This window comes from Echinops telfairi, unplaced genomic scaffold, assembly GCF_000313985.2.
Source record: "Echinops telfairi isolate 266 unplaced genomic scaffold, ASM31398v2 ScPeMD7_3;HRSCAF=10, whole genome shotgun sequence".
In the NCBI taxonomy this organism is placed as follows: Eukaryota; Metazoa; Chordata; class Mammalia; order Afrosoricida; family Tenrecidae; genus Echinops; species Echinops telfairi.
Window position 1 is genome coordinate 44,270,693 of NW_022103899.1, and position 12,476 is coordinate 44,283,168.

Consider the following 12,476-nt stretch of genomic DNA (forward strand, 5'->3'; position numbering starts at 1 on the left):
GCTTTGTTAACTCGGGTCGCAAGCTTCCTCATTCTGGGGACCACAGTTCCCGGCCAGTGGATCATCAGTAACAACAAGGCCAGTGGATCCTGCCTCTCACCTCACTATCAGGGATCCTGGCCTCACCCTCACCTCCAGGCGCCATCCTGCCTCTGCACAGGCCAACAGCAGGGCATTCCTCAAAGCAGCTTCCTCCCCACTTACACACAACACACCAGGAAACGAACTTTCTTATTTCTGGTCAACCGTGGACGACATGCACTGTTCCCCACAGGGTTACTGAGTCACTCAGAAGGCCACGGGCATGACTGTAAAGGTGTCAAGAGAAACCAGCCTTTGTGGACAAGGCTGACCAGTGTTTAAGATAAAGTCCCTCAGGATAGGAACCCCCTACTCCCAGTGAGGCCCTGGGACCTGAGGGCTGAGTTGGTCACGTCTGAAGGCAGGAGACTGGGCACAGGGACTCTGAATGGCTCGGCAGGCAGAAGGCTGAGCCAAGCTGGGCACAGAGGATACAGTGGGCCAACGAGGGCGTGAGTCCTCACTTGGCTTGGAGACGGCTGACCGGTTCACCCCTTCTGTCTGGGATGTGGAAGTCAAACCTCCTCTCCAGAGGATGACAGTTCCTGGGCAGTTCAGGGCCAAGACAGGTGGGGCGGTAGAGAAAGCACAGGGCCAGAACCAGAGTCGGAGAGTAGGAGGGCCACCAGCCAGTCACTCTTACCCCCACCCCCATAGACTCTCCTCTCCCCACCTGGAGTCTGAGGATGGCTCTGGAAGATGAATAAAAATACCATCTCCTCCCACTACTCCCCACTGCCACACAATTTCCACTGCAGGAATTCAATTCTAACCCGACTACCAGAGCATCCTTCTTAAACCACAGGCTCCTAAGCAGGGGCTAATGAGCCCACTCGATAAGCCATGCAGGGAAGTCCTCCAGGCTCCCTGCCATAGGCTGTCCACTAATTCCAGCCCAACCAAGGAGTTCTGTGCTAATCCAAATACCAACCAAGGAGCTGTCTGCTAATCCCAGCTCCAACCAAGGAGCTACCTGATAATCCTAACTTCAACCAAGGAGGATCTGCTAATCCCAACCCCAAGCAAGTGTCCCAGCCCCTTTCTAAATCCCCCTTATCTCCAACCACACACCCCCATCCCTCCCCCTTGGGGTCCAGCCTGGGGGAGTCCTCCTCCCCAGCAGCAGTGTCAGCTGTTTGCTGCAGCGTGACTCATGTGAACCCACACCCTATGGGGTCAGACCACATTCAGCTATGGGAATTCCACTGCCTGCTTTTCAGAAGTAGATTGGCAGAACTTTCTTCCCCATCTGTCCTCATCTAGGCCAGCGGTTCTCCACCTTCCCAATGCTGCGACCCTGTCATACAGTTCCTCTTGTTGTGGTGACCCCCCCAACCATAAACTTATTTTCGTTACTACTTCATAACTGTCATTTTGCTACTGTGATGAATCGTCATGTAAATATCTGATAGGCAGGATGTATTTTCATTGTTACAAATTGAACATAATTAAAGCATAGTGATTAATCACAAAAACAATATGTTATTATATATTGTGAAATATTGATTTCTGATTACAAATAGACAACATTTTGTCTTGAAGCATGGCATAGCATGGGTAACAGTCTTAACACTGGGTACTCATATGTAGATGTAGCTACGTGTGGACAGACCCGCCTGGAGACGATAGAGGAGCGGTGTCTCTGTTCCTAAGACCATCAGAAATAAGTGTTTTCCAATGGTCTTAGGCAACCCCTGTGAAAGGGTTGTTTGACCCCCAAAGGGTCGCAACCCACAGGTTGAGAACTGCTGGTCCAGGTGCTGTGCTGAAACCCATTATCAGCATGCTTGGTTGAGTAGAGGTTCTGGTAGGACATGGGTGGCACACAAGCCTACAGTGGCTGAAGGGTGATAGCTACTCTGGGGGTACCATGGCCGAGAACTGAACCCAGATCTCTCTCAGGGCAGGCAAGAGTTCTGCTCCACAGACACCACCGCCCCCAGGCACTTCCGGATGCAGCCTCTTAATTGGCTTCTCCTCAAAGGCAGTGGGCCTCAGACCGGAGCTACACCTTACTGCCCCAGAGGGCTTGCTGACACACAGGTAGAATAGCTTGTGTTGGGCAGCCTGGAGAATCTGTATTTCACATAGGTTCCCGCTGAGGCTCACCAGTTGGTCTCCAGGACCACACTTTGAGGACTGCTCCGAACAGGGTCCTTTCAATACTGGCCACACACCTGGACTGCCGCAGTCACAGACACACCTGTCCTGGACGATGTACAGACAAGGCCCCTTGGAAGGGAGGATGGCGCAGCCTCATCTCAAAGTACTCTGGGCGTGTCCTCTGGCGAGACCAGTCCCTGGTGAAGGACATCCCGCTTAGTGGAGCAGCTCGACAGACCAAACAAGGAAGGCCCTGGACGACAAGGGCTGACCCAGCCTCTGCCACAGCGGGCTCAGACTTGAGAACCGCTGTGCGGACAGCACGGGGCTGGGGGTGATTTGGTCTGCGGCACATGGTGGTCACTGTGAGTTAGCGTCAACTCAACGGCCTCTCCCAACAACAACAAACAACAAAGATGATGACCCTCAGAGGGGATTAGGACCCATTTTGCTCTGGTAAAACCACATTCCCCTAACTGAGACCATCGTCAGAGAACCTACTGCCAAACAAGGCCACCGGGTAGCAGGGGTTGCTTTGTGGTGGTGGACCCGAGTGGTGCAAACAGGCTAGGTAACCGAAAGATTGGTGGTTCAAACACAGCCGGAGGCACCTCCAGGACGGTTTGAACTACTAACCTTCCGACTAGAAGCCAAGCCCTTTGCACTACCCCTGGACTCCGAGGGGCTCCCAAGGCCTCAGCCATCGCCCCACCTTTACCCACAGCCCAACACCCACGTACCTTCCACCCTCTCCCCAGGTTGCTTCTCTTCTACCTCTTCACCTCCCACACATGCTACACTTGATTGACACATCTCATCTGCACCCGCTCCCAAACCTAGGACAGTGCCTGGCACACTGCTCTGAGCTCTCTGGAAATATTGGTGGAATGCATAAACCTCACGATCTTCCTGCCACTCCAACCTGCATGGCAACCACTCGGCACAGCTCAGCCCCGCAGACCTCCAGAGCAGAGGTCCCGTCTTTCACGTTCCCGATCTGCCAGGACCTTTCTGCACGGTTCTCCCTCACTCCCTCACAAAGTCCTCTCACCTCACTCCGCAGAGACGCCAGCTCGTCCATCCCCGTGTCACCAACGGAGGGGGAGCATCGGTTGGAGAGGTATGAACAGTCTCATCTCGCATTGAGGGGAGTGGCAGGGCCGGGCATCAGACCCACCCAGGCCTTGGGACACCTGCAAGGAGCTCACCTCCACTTACCCTCCTCGGTCCCCAAGCAAGGGCAGGCAGGGGTGGCTGGGTCCTACCACAGGGCTCTGTCAGAAGCAAGGAGCAGATGGAGCCCAGCTGGACACCCCTCCCCATTCAGGTCCCACCTCACAGTCCAGACCCAGGACAAAGCTTGCTGTAGGGACCTCAGGCTTCCCAAAGCCTCGCGAAGCTGCCTCAGGGCCTCTCCAGGTGTCTTTTAGACGCCCTCTGGCCCTCGGGCAAGACAACTTTGGACCTAGTTTGAGAGCAGGGGGTAGGGTTTGGTCCTGGTGGGGCCCTTGGGGAAGCAGGCCTTGCTCTTTGTGGATGCCCCCAGGCCAGGAGACTGGTGTAGCGCAGCTGTCTGGTGGGGCAAGGGAGGCAGGCAGTGCCCGGGGCATGAAACAAAGAGGCCCCCTCGCTCTGGGTCCTGCAAGTGCACCTGAACAACCCAGAGCAGTAACACCTCTCAGACCCTGCACCCCCGGTACCTCACTTGCCTCACCCTAGTCCCAGCGCTGGTCCGGGGAACCCCTTTTCACAGTGTGGCTGCAAGTGCAGTGGCTGGAAGCACTCAGGGTGCCCTGGGGACAGCACTGGGCTCTGCGCTTTCATGACTGTCCATCCCCAGCACCTCCCTCCCAGTGAGGGTGACTGATGGACGCTGGAGGAAGCTGAACACCCCAGGGGATAAGTCACTTCCCCAAGGTGTAAACAGTGCATGAGCTTGGCCACTAAACAGAAGTGAGCCATTCAGACCCACCCAGAGGTGCCTCGGATGAAAGGCCTGGCAAACTTCTCCCAAGACCCAATCATCAGAAACCCTACTCTGACACACACGGGGTCCCGCCATAGCAAGTGACTCCTTACAAATCCCTCAAGCTCCCCCCACTCTTCGAAGCCACCTCCCATCCCTCTGGCTCCCACCAGTTGCTCTCCTGTCTGGGACAAGCCTACTGGGCCTTACAGAAGGGCAGCAGCCCTTGTCTTGGGTCCCGTGTGAGGGGGGCACGGCGGGGTGTGTGTGGGGCGGGGGGGGGGGGAACAACGACACTTCTTTAATACATTTCCAGAGGAAGAGTGGAAGAAGGCTGTCACCAGAGAAACTGAGATCAGACACCAGAGAGGACTTCCTGAATGTGACAGGCTGGGAACCACAGGGTGGAGAGAGAAAACAGCAAAAGCCCTTCTTCCATGTTTGTCTTGCCAACATGAAGAACCCACGTGCCCTCTCCCTAGCCACACATACGGGTTTACTGACAACCCCGCCCCCTAACGTGTGAGCCGGAGGGAGGTGGCGAGGTCTGCCAGGGGCCTGCTGTAAGGGCCACATAGAGACTCAAGCTGCAGGACCCACTGGCAGCCTGCAGGGAGGGTGGGCTGCTGATGGACAGGAAGGCCAAGGCAGACTGAGAATCGGGTGGGGGGCGGGTGCAGAATGCAGACTGGGCCTCCAGAGGAACATTCCGTCCAGAAATTCCTCACCCCCTTCACCCCCTTCCACCCCCTCCAGCTCTCCCCACTCAGGCCCCCTGGGAGGCCTGGAATCCAGGCAGGCTTTCAGGCCAAAAAGACCCCGTGACATCACAGCGACTGCCATGGCGATGAACTGTGAGGTCACACTCGCCCTGGGGAGAGGCAGGAGGAGAGGGAGGGTGGTCAGGGCCGGGGAGGGCTGGAATGTGCTCAGCCACAGGGCCCAGAGAAAGTTATTCCAGGCTCACTTGTTCCAGAAATAGAAGCCCCGGCAGAGGCAGGAAGGGGCTGAAGGCGAAGGGGACGGGCCTCGAGACGCCATTGGGAGGAGCATGGTGGGCAGGAGGAAGGCACGGCCATTGGGCAGCCTTCTCAGCAGGACTGTCCATCGTGGTAACAATAGCAAGTGCGATGGCAAGAGGAAGCCAGTGGATGAACCACCCTCCCACCCAGGCAGTGTCCCACCTGTCCCGGGACCCCTTCTGACCAGCGAAGGACACCACATCACAGGAAAGGTGAGCATAAGTTGCTCAGTGGGAGCTCAGTTTTGTGCTCCCCAAAGCCTACAACTCTCCGCCCCACACTGCTCCCCATCCCATCGAGGGAGGGAGAGTGCAGGGGGGCCGCGGCAGAAGGCACCAGGAACCAGTGCAGAGGGCCGGGGGTTGGGGAGCAGAGCCAAGCAGGGGTGGGAGGTGAGGGCAGCAGCTGAGCCTGGTCCCTGAAGTGTCTGGGTTCAGTGGTTCCAAGGTCACGTCCTTTCCCAGGCAGGCTGAGGCCACTAGAGGAAAAGCACAGGCTGGCCGTGATTAAACGGAAAGTTATGTCTGGTTCTCCTGGCATGTCCCCACCCCCACTCCCAGGTGGTGGGCGGGGCCTGAGCAAGCCCACTCCTGTCCTTAGCCTCACCCCCAATTCACCCCAGGGGACCTAACACTCAAACCCTGACTGAGGCTGGACACCAGTAGGCACCTCACACGCACAAGCCCTCGATGACACCAGCCATTGCTCACGACGGTCCCCAGGCCCTGCTGCCCGTGGACGCTGTCCCCCTGCCCCACTCAGCCAAGGCTGGAGGTCCTTACTTCCCCAGGTTCCTTGGTAATGCTCTCTTGCCTAAACCTTGCCTACCCTGCATCCGAGCCTCGGCAGCAACATCCTCCCGGTCTGGCCTGCAGCCTCCTGACAGTGCCCACCCTGCAAGTCACCCTGCAAGTCACAGGCCAACACCAAACACACCCTACAGAGTCGATTCTGACTCGCAGCGAGCCTAGACAGGGTGCCCGAGGCTGTAAATCTTTACAGGAGCAGACAGTCTCTTCTTCCTCCCATGGTGCGACTGGTGGGTTTGAACCCCTGGCCTTGTAAGGAACAGCCCAACACCTACACTCGCTTCAAAATCCTCAGTGCACTCGGTTCTTCCCATACCTCCCCAAGTCAGGGCCCCCAAGATGTGCTCGGACCCTGGTGAAGCACAGTCACAGCGCTGATCTGCAAGGGCAAGCTGCTCGAAGCTTTTCACACTGGCTTTGGCCCGTCAGACTGGGTAATGTGTACCAGTGGCCCCAACCCGATCTCTGTTCCATCCCACCATCTTCTGGGAGGCTCTCCCTCTTCCTCCTCTCCTTTCTTCTGTGTGCTCCAATCTTAACTGCATAAGGAACAAGACGTAGACTTTACCCAGCAGTCCCAGGACATCCTAACTGCTCTCTTTCCAGGCCCCAAAGCTACGATCCCAGCAGTTTCTCTTTCTCTCTTCCTGAGAGCCCTGCAGGTGTCCTACCAGGTCCTCTCTCAGTGGGGCCACAAAGGAGTGTTCATTCCACTCCAGGGGTCACGTCCCCCAGATCTGCAGCCCCGGCTCAGAGCAGGGCCTCACAGGCCCTGCGGTCCTCTGCCTGGAGAGACCCCCTGGAGAGGCTCACCAGCTCACAGCCTAGGACACACCAAGGGGCACATGTTCCGTTCGAAAGCATCTAGTCCTGAGACCACCCCAGCGGGCCGCTCAAAACCCCTCCTCTTCATACCCACCTCCACTGCCTGGTCTCTTAGAGAACAATAGAAAAGGGGGTCATTTGTTCCCCACTTCATGTTCCCCTGGCCCAATGTTTTCCCCTTTCAAATGAGAAACCTTAGTTTTGACCTAAATTGAGATTGTCAACCACATGCCCTCTTTAGGAGGGATCCTCTTGGGAATACAATACCCAGAATCACACCTCTTTCTCTCCCACCACGCACCTGACCTCCCTACCCCACGGGCTCCCGCACCCCTCGTTTAGCACATAGTAAACTCACTGCCATCGAGTCCATGCCAACTCCAAGCAAACCACAGGACCAGGTGGAACTGCCCCTGAGGGTTTCCGAGACTGTAACTCTTTACGGGATTAGAAAGCCTCCTCTTTCTCCCTCGGGGCGGCTGGTGGTTTCAAACTTGTGGTTAGCAGCCCAATGCAGTAATCATTACACCACCAGGGTTCCTGGCACATAGTAGGTGTTTGTTAAATATTTGGTGGTGGTAAGGTTGGAGGAAGTACAGTTAGAATGCTTCTTAAAAGCAACGATGGTCTCAAGTACTGTGGACATGGTATCAGGAGAGACCAGTCCCTGGAAAAGGAACATCCTACTTGGTAAAGTAGAGGGGCAGCTAGAAAGGAGGAGACCTTGGACGAGATGCACTGACACAGTAGCTACAACAATGGGTTCAAACAGTGATGATGAGGATGGTGCAGGACCAGGCGGTGTTTCCTTCTGTGGGACGTAGGGTCTCTAAGAGGCAGAATGGACTGGACAGCAGCACCTAATGGCCACAGCACAGATGAGCAAATAGACCCTACCGTTAAGTCCCAGGCCCACTGGCCATCAGGGAGGCTGGGGGACTGGTAGTCTGCTCTGTTTAGGGTGAAAGAACCCAGAAAGGACCTACCCTCAACCGCCTCGGGTCATGACATGGGAACCGAGCCCTGAGGGGACCCAGGTGAAACATCAGAACAGAAACCCAGCCCCTGCCACATGCAGGTAGTGTGACCATGAGCAAGTCACCTTGACTGGCTTTCTTTTTTTTATTATTAATAAGTCATTTAATCAGGGGCTCTTACATCTCTTATAACAATCCATCCATCAATTGTATCAGACATATTTGTACAGATGTTGCCATCATCATTTGCAAAACATGTTCTTCCTGCGTAAGCCCTTGGTATCAGCTCCTCTTTTTCCCCTCCCCCCCATGGACCCCTGATGAATGATCAATTATCATTTTCATATCCGCTGACTCCCTTTGCCAACACTGTTGTTCGGCCCCCTGAGGGGGCTTAGAACATCAATCATTATATGCAGTCAGTTCCCCGTTTCTCCCCCTTTTCCCCCCACATTTCCCCTACCCTCATGGTATATAGCTACTCCCATTACTGATCCTGAGGGGTTTATCAGTCCTGGAATCTGTGTGTTGAGAGCTCTTATCTGTACCAGTGTACATGCTCTGGTCTAGCCAGATTTGCAAGGTAGAACTGGGGTTATGATAGTGGGGTGGGGGGAAGCATTCAAGAACTGGAGGAATGTTGTTTGTCCCCTCGGTGCTGTGCTGCACCCTGGCTGGCTCTTCCCTTCCTTGTGACCTTGCCTTTCTGCACTGCACTTCGCTGCTCTGCACAATCAGCTCCTCCCACCAACTCCCGATGGGATCACACACCTGCCCAGGTGGGGTCGCACCTGCTTCCTCACAATCACGGTGGCTTCCGGTGGCCCCGGATCAGGGAAGAGACTTTGAAAAGAGCAGGTGCTGAACAAGTGAGAGTGACACGTGTGGCCACCAGGGCGGGCTCTGGTGCCAGACCACGGACTCAGACTCCCAGCTCCTCCTCGGAGCCTCGGGCACCTTAGTTGCTCATCTGCAAACTGGGATCTCAATAATGCCAGTGATTTCGAATCAGATGAGTTTGTATTTATAAAATGTCCTGAAGATAGCTCAGCCAATGAGACACTAGCCTTTGACTATAGCTATGATTACTATCATGGAGTCTCTTGGTGGTATACAGGGTTAGGCACTGGACTACTTACTGAAAGGCTGGTAGTTCAAATCCACCCAGAGACGCCTCGCCAAAAGGCCGGCTATCTCTCTCTCTCCTTCCTTCCTTCCTTCCTTCCTTCCTTCCTTCCTTCCTTCCTTCCTTCCTTCCTTCCTTCCTTCCTTCCTCCCTCACAGGGCCGGGCGGTGTTTGGCTCTGCTAGACATGGGCTCACTCTGAAGCAGAACGGATTCGACAGCACCTAACATCTACTTTCAAAACTAAGGAGCCCTACTGGCATAGTGGGCTATACACACTGAGCTGCCCACCTTAGCAAGGCCAACGCTTCAAACCCACAGTCACTCCCAGGGAGAAATAAGAGGCTGTCTGTGCCTATAAAGATTTCGTCTCAGAAACCCTCTGAGGCAGCTCCACTCTGTCCGGAAGGGTCACTGTGAGTCAGAATGTACTCAGTGGCTGTGAGTTTAATTTAGATCAGCCAGTCCCAGACGGTCTCAGCCATTGAAAACCCTACACAACAGTTCTACTCTGACGCCCAGCCGTGCCATTGCTGTGTGTCTGGATTGACTCACCGGCAACTGGTTTGAGGTTTTCGTCATTAATACAATTATGGCTGAAACCAACCTGATAGTCCCATCAGCCCCAGACCCTCCACCTGCTCAGACTCCCCACCCAGACCCCTACTTCACTCTGTAAGGGCAACTCCGGTGCCTGCCGTGGGGCTGGCCCTGAGGGGAGGGGAAGGGCTGGCAGCCTCGACCTCGGGGGCCACTCTGTTTGGCTTTCACCCTCAGAAGATGCCTTTGACTCTTATTTCTCAGGAAAGGAGAAAACCACTTCAGCTCTTTCCAAGAAGCAGAGGTGCCCACAGCAAACACGCCCTTGCCCTCTCCACCCGGCCCCGCCACTGCACCCCCCAGGAGGGAGGTGACCCTAGAACCCTTTTACTCAAGACCCCGGTGACGGCTGTTGGGTAAGATGAAAACATGGGTTGAAGATTAAGCCACTTTGCCCTGGCTGGCCCGGGCACAGGCTGAAGAATGTGTTTGGCCTGAAGGACCTAGAAAAATTCCGTGCCCAGGACTGGGCGGGGGTGGGGTGGGGGTGGGGCAGTCCCCGGAGAGTCAGACTGAAAGAGGTGGGTATGAAGGCCAGAGGGAGAGTGAGGGCCAGCCTGAGACAAGGAGAAAGCATGGCAGACAGAAGACAGACACACAGACAGCAGGCACAGCAGGAGGGAAGAGGGTAGCTGAAGACCAGCGCCAACAGTGGTGTCACTGGGGCTGGTGCCAATCAATGCAGTAGCTCATGGACACACACACACACACACACACACACACACACACACACACACACACGGGCCTCCTCCCAGACCAGATCACACAGCATGCTTAGTCATGCTCATTATCAACGTTAATCACAGACTACTCTAAACTCACTGTTAATGAGATGAGGTCGACTCCTAGCGACCCTATCAGACAGGGCAGAACTGGTCCTGTGGGTTTCCAAGACTGACTCTTTTATGGGAGTAGAAAGCCTGGTCTTTCTCCCAGGGAGCAGCTGGTGGTTTCAAACTGCCGACCTCCCGGTTAGTGGCCCAAAGTGTAACCATGCTGCTATCAGGGCTCAGACCATCAATAGAGCTGTCAATTGCTAAAATGACTCAATTCTTCAATTCTGCGAACACTAACAAACCCGAGTTGTCAAGTCGCTCTGCGCTGAGGGACGACACTAACCGGGCACCAGGGTGGACTGAGCAGAGGCCCCTCAAGAAGCTCTTCCTTTTCCTCCCGTGACTCCTTTGTTCTCAAAGGAGTTGGCGCATAGGTGGCAAAGAAGCTCAAATACCTCCCGTTTGCTCCCTGTGCATCTGACTGGGCCCACAGAGGGAGGGAGCCCAGGCATCAGTATGGTAATTGGGTGATCATGATGCCCCGCCCCCCACAGCATGCACGAGAAGGTTCAAGGAGTCCATCAGCACGACCTCCTTGCCCTGCAGGTGCACAGAGCCATGTCAGCTGTGCTTTCAAAAACTGTGAGCGCAGGCCTAACTCACTACAGGGAAGGCTTTATGAAAAAGAGTAAGTCTGCCGAAACACAGTATGGAAATTCTATGGACCAGCCTGTAGGTGTCTGGGCCTGTAGGTGTCTAACAGTATTGCCAGGTTTGGGTCCACAACACCAGCCTCACCCCCACCTCCCCACCCCACACGCCCACCCCACCCCCCTCTGGGGCTACTGAGCATGAAGGGAGCTGAAGAGCAGGCAGCAAACAGAAAAGGAAGGAAAAATGCAAACCCGCCCTTTCCTCCCTCTTGTGAACCTGCTCAGAGCACCTGGCCTGAGCACAAGCTGGGGGAAGCCAAACTCCCCTCCTGCATCTGCTTCCCTTCCCCCCACGCCCCCATGGCTGGCTCTCCAGGACCACTTTCCTACTCAATTAGGAAAGTCACTTTCCTACTCAATTAGGAAAGTCACGGAGCCACAGCAGGCACCCCTGGCAGATGCCCACTCTGAACCCAAGGCCCTATCCGCTGTTCTCCAAGGAAGAAGGTTAGTGCAGCCCCTCTGTTGCAGCACCTACTACGTGCCAAGCCCCGGAGTGAACACTTGGGGTCATTTAATAGACACAGGGAGCTCCTACTGTGTGCCAAGTGATGGGGAGAGAGCAACAGATATAGACCAGGTAACTTCTTGTCTGAGAGTATTTACATACAGGTATAAGGAGGGTGCAGTCCCACCGCGAAATATGGAAGTAAATAATTCAATGCATCAGGGGTGATGAACGCCAGGGGCAAAGAAGGCAGTGAGGGAGGTGTGCTGGGGAGGGGAAGGCTGAAGACTGGATGCGCAGTGGGCAGCCCTGGAGGGTCCTGAGAACAAGTTAATTCAGTGGATTCTCATTTCATTGTTTTAACCACCTACAATGGAAACCAAAGCCTCACTCCCAATAAAGCAAAATCCAACACGTGGTGATCCTCTAGGTCAGGGTAGAACTTCCCGGGTGGCGGGGGAGGGGTCCTGAGACTTGAGGAGCACAGACAGCCTCAGTCTTCCCCTTGGAGTAGCTGGTGGTTTCAAAGGGCTGCTCCTGAGGTCGGAGCCCAGCGTGTAACCACGACACCACCGGGCTCCCAGGCCTATGGAGTAGGCGTTAGTATGAAATCCCATTCCAAAAGGAGGAAACTGAGGCCAGAGCATTAAGCAATGCATCCAAGGCCCCCACAGAGTGACGGGGGGGATGGGGACGCAGAGGGGTCCTCGCGCTGGGCCCCTGAGGTGGGAAGGACAAGACCGCCGAAAGCAGTTGCCATCCAACCTCAGCCAGGGGCAGAGCTGCCCTGTGCCAGTGAGCAAGCGCCACAGAGCTGCAAGGATTCCACAGCCGTGCTCAGACAGGAGTCTTGTCAGCACCCTCCTGGGGAATGCCAACTGGTTCCCTCTTGTCCCACCCCCTGACCCCTCCTCATGTAAGCAAAGCTCAAGAGCCTCCGTCTGGCAGGCCCTAAACCCTGATCCCCCACCTCTCTGGACCAGCCAAGGACATTCTGTCCTCAGCAGCCAGCTGCGAGGGGGCTGCTCAGC

At 55.4% G+C, this 12,476-nt stretch overlaps 1 long non-coding RNA gene across 1 annotated transcript; it reads left to right on the forward strand.

Moving 5' to 3' along the window:
- The first annotated feature begins 5,195 nt into the window (after positions 1 to 5,195).
- Positions 5,196 to 11,434, forward strand: LOC123522113. Its single transcript, XR_006680418.1, has 3 exons — positions 5,196 to 5,384; positions 9,713 to 9,864; positions 11,361 to 11,434. It is a non-coding gene; the product is annotated as an uncharacterized LOC123522113 (long non-coding RNA).
- The last annotated feature ends 1,042 nt before the right edge of the window (positions 11,435 to 12,476 follow it).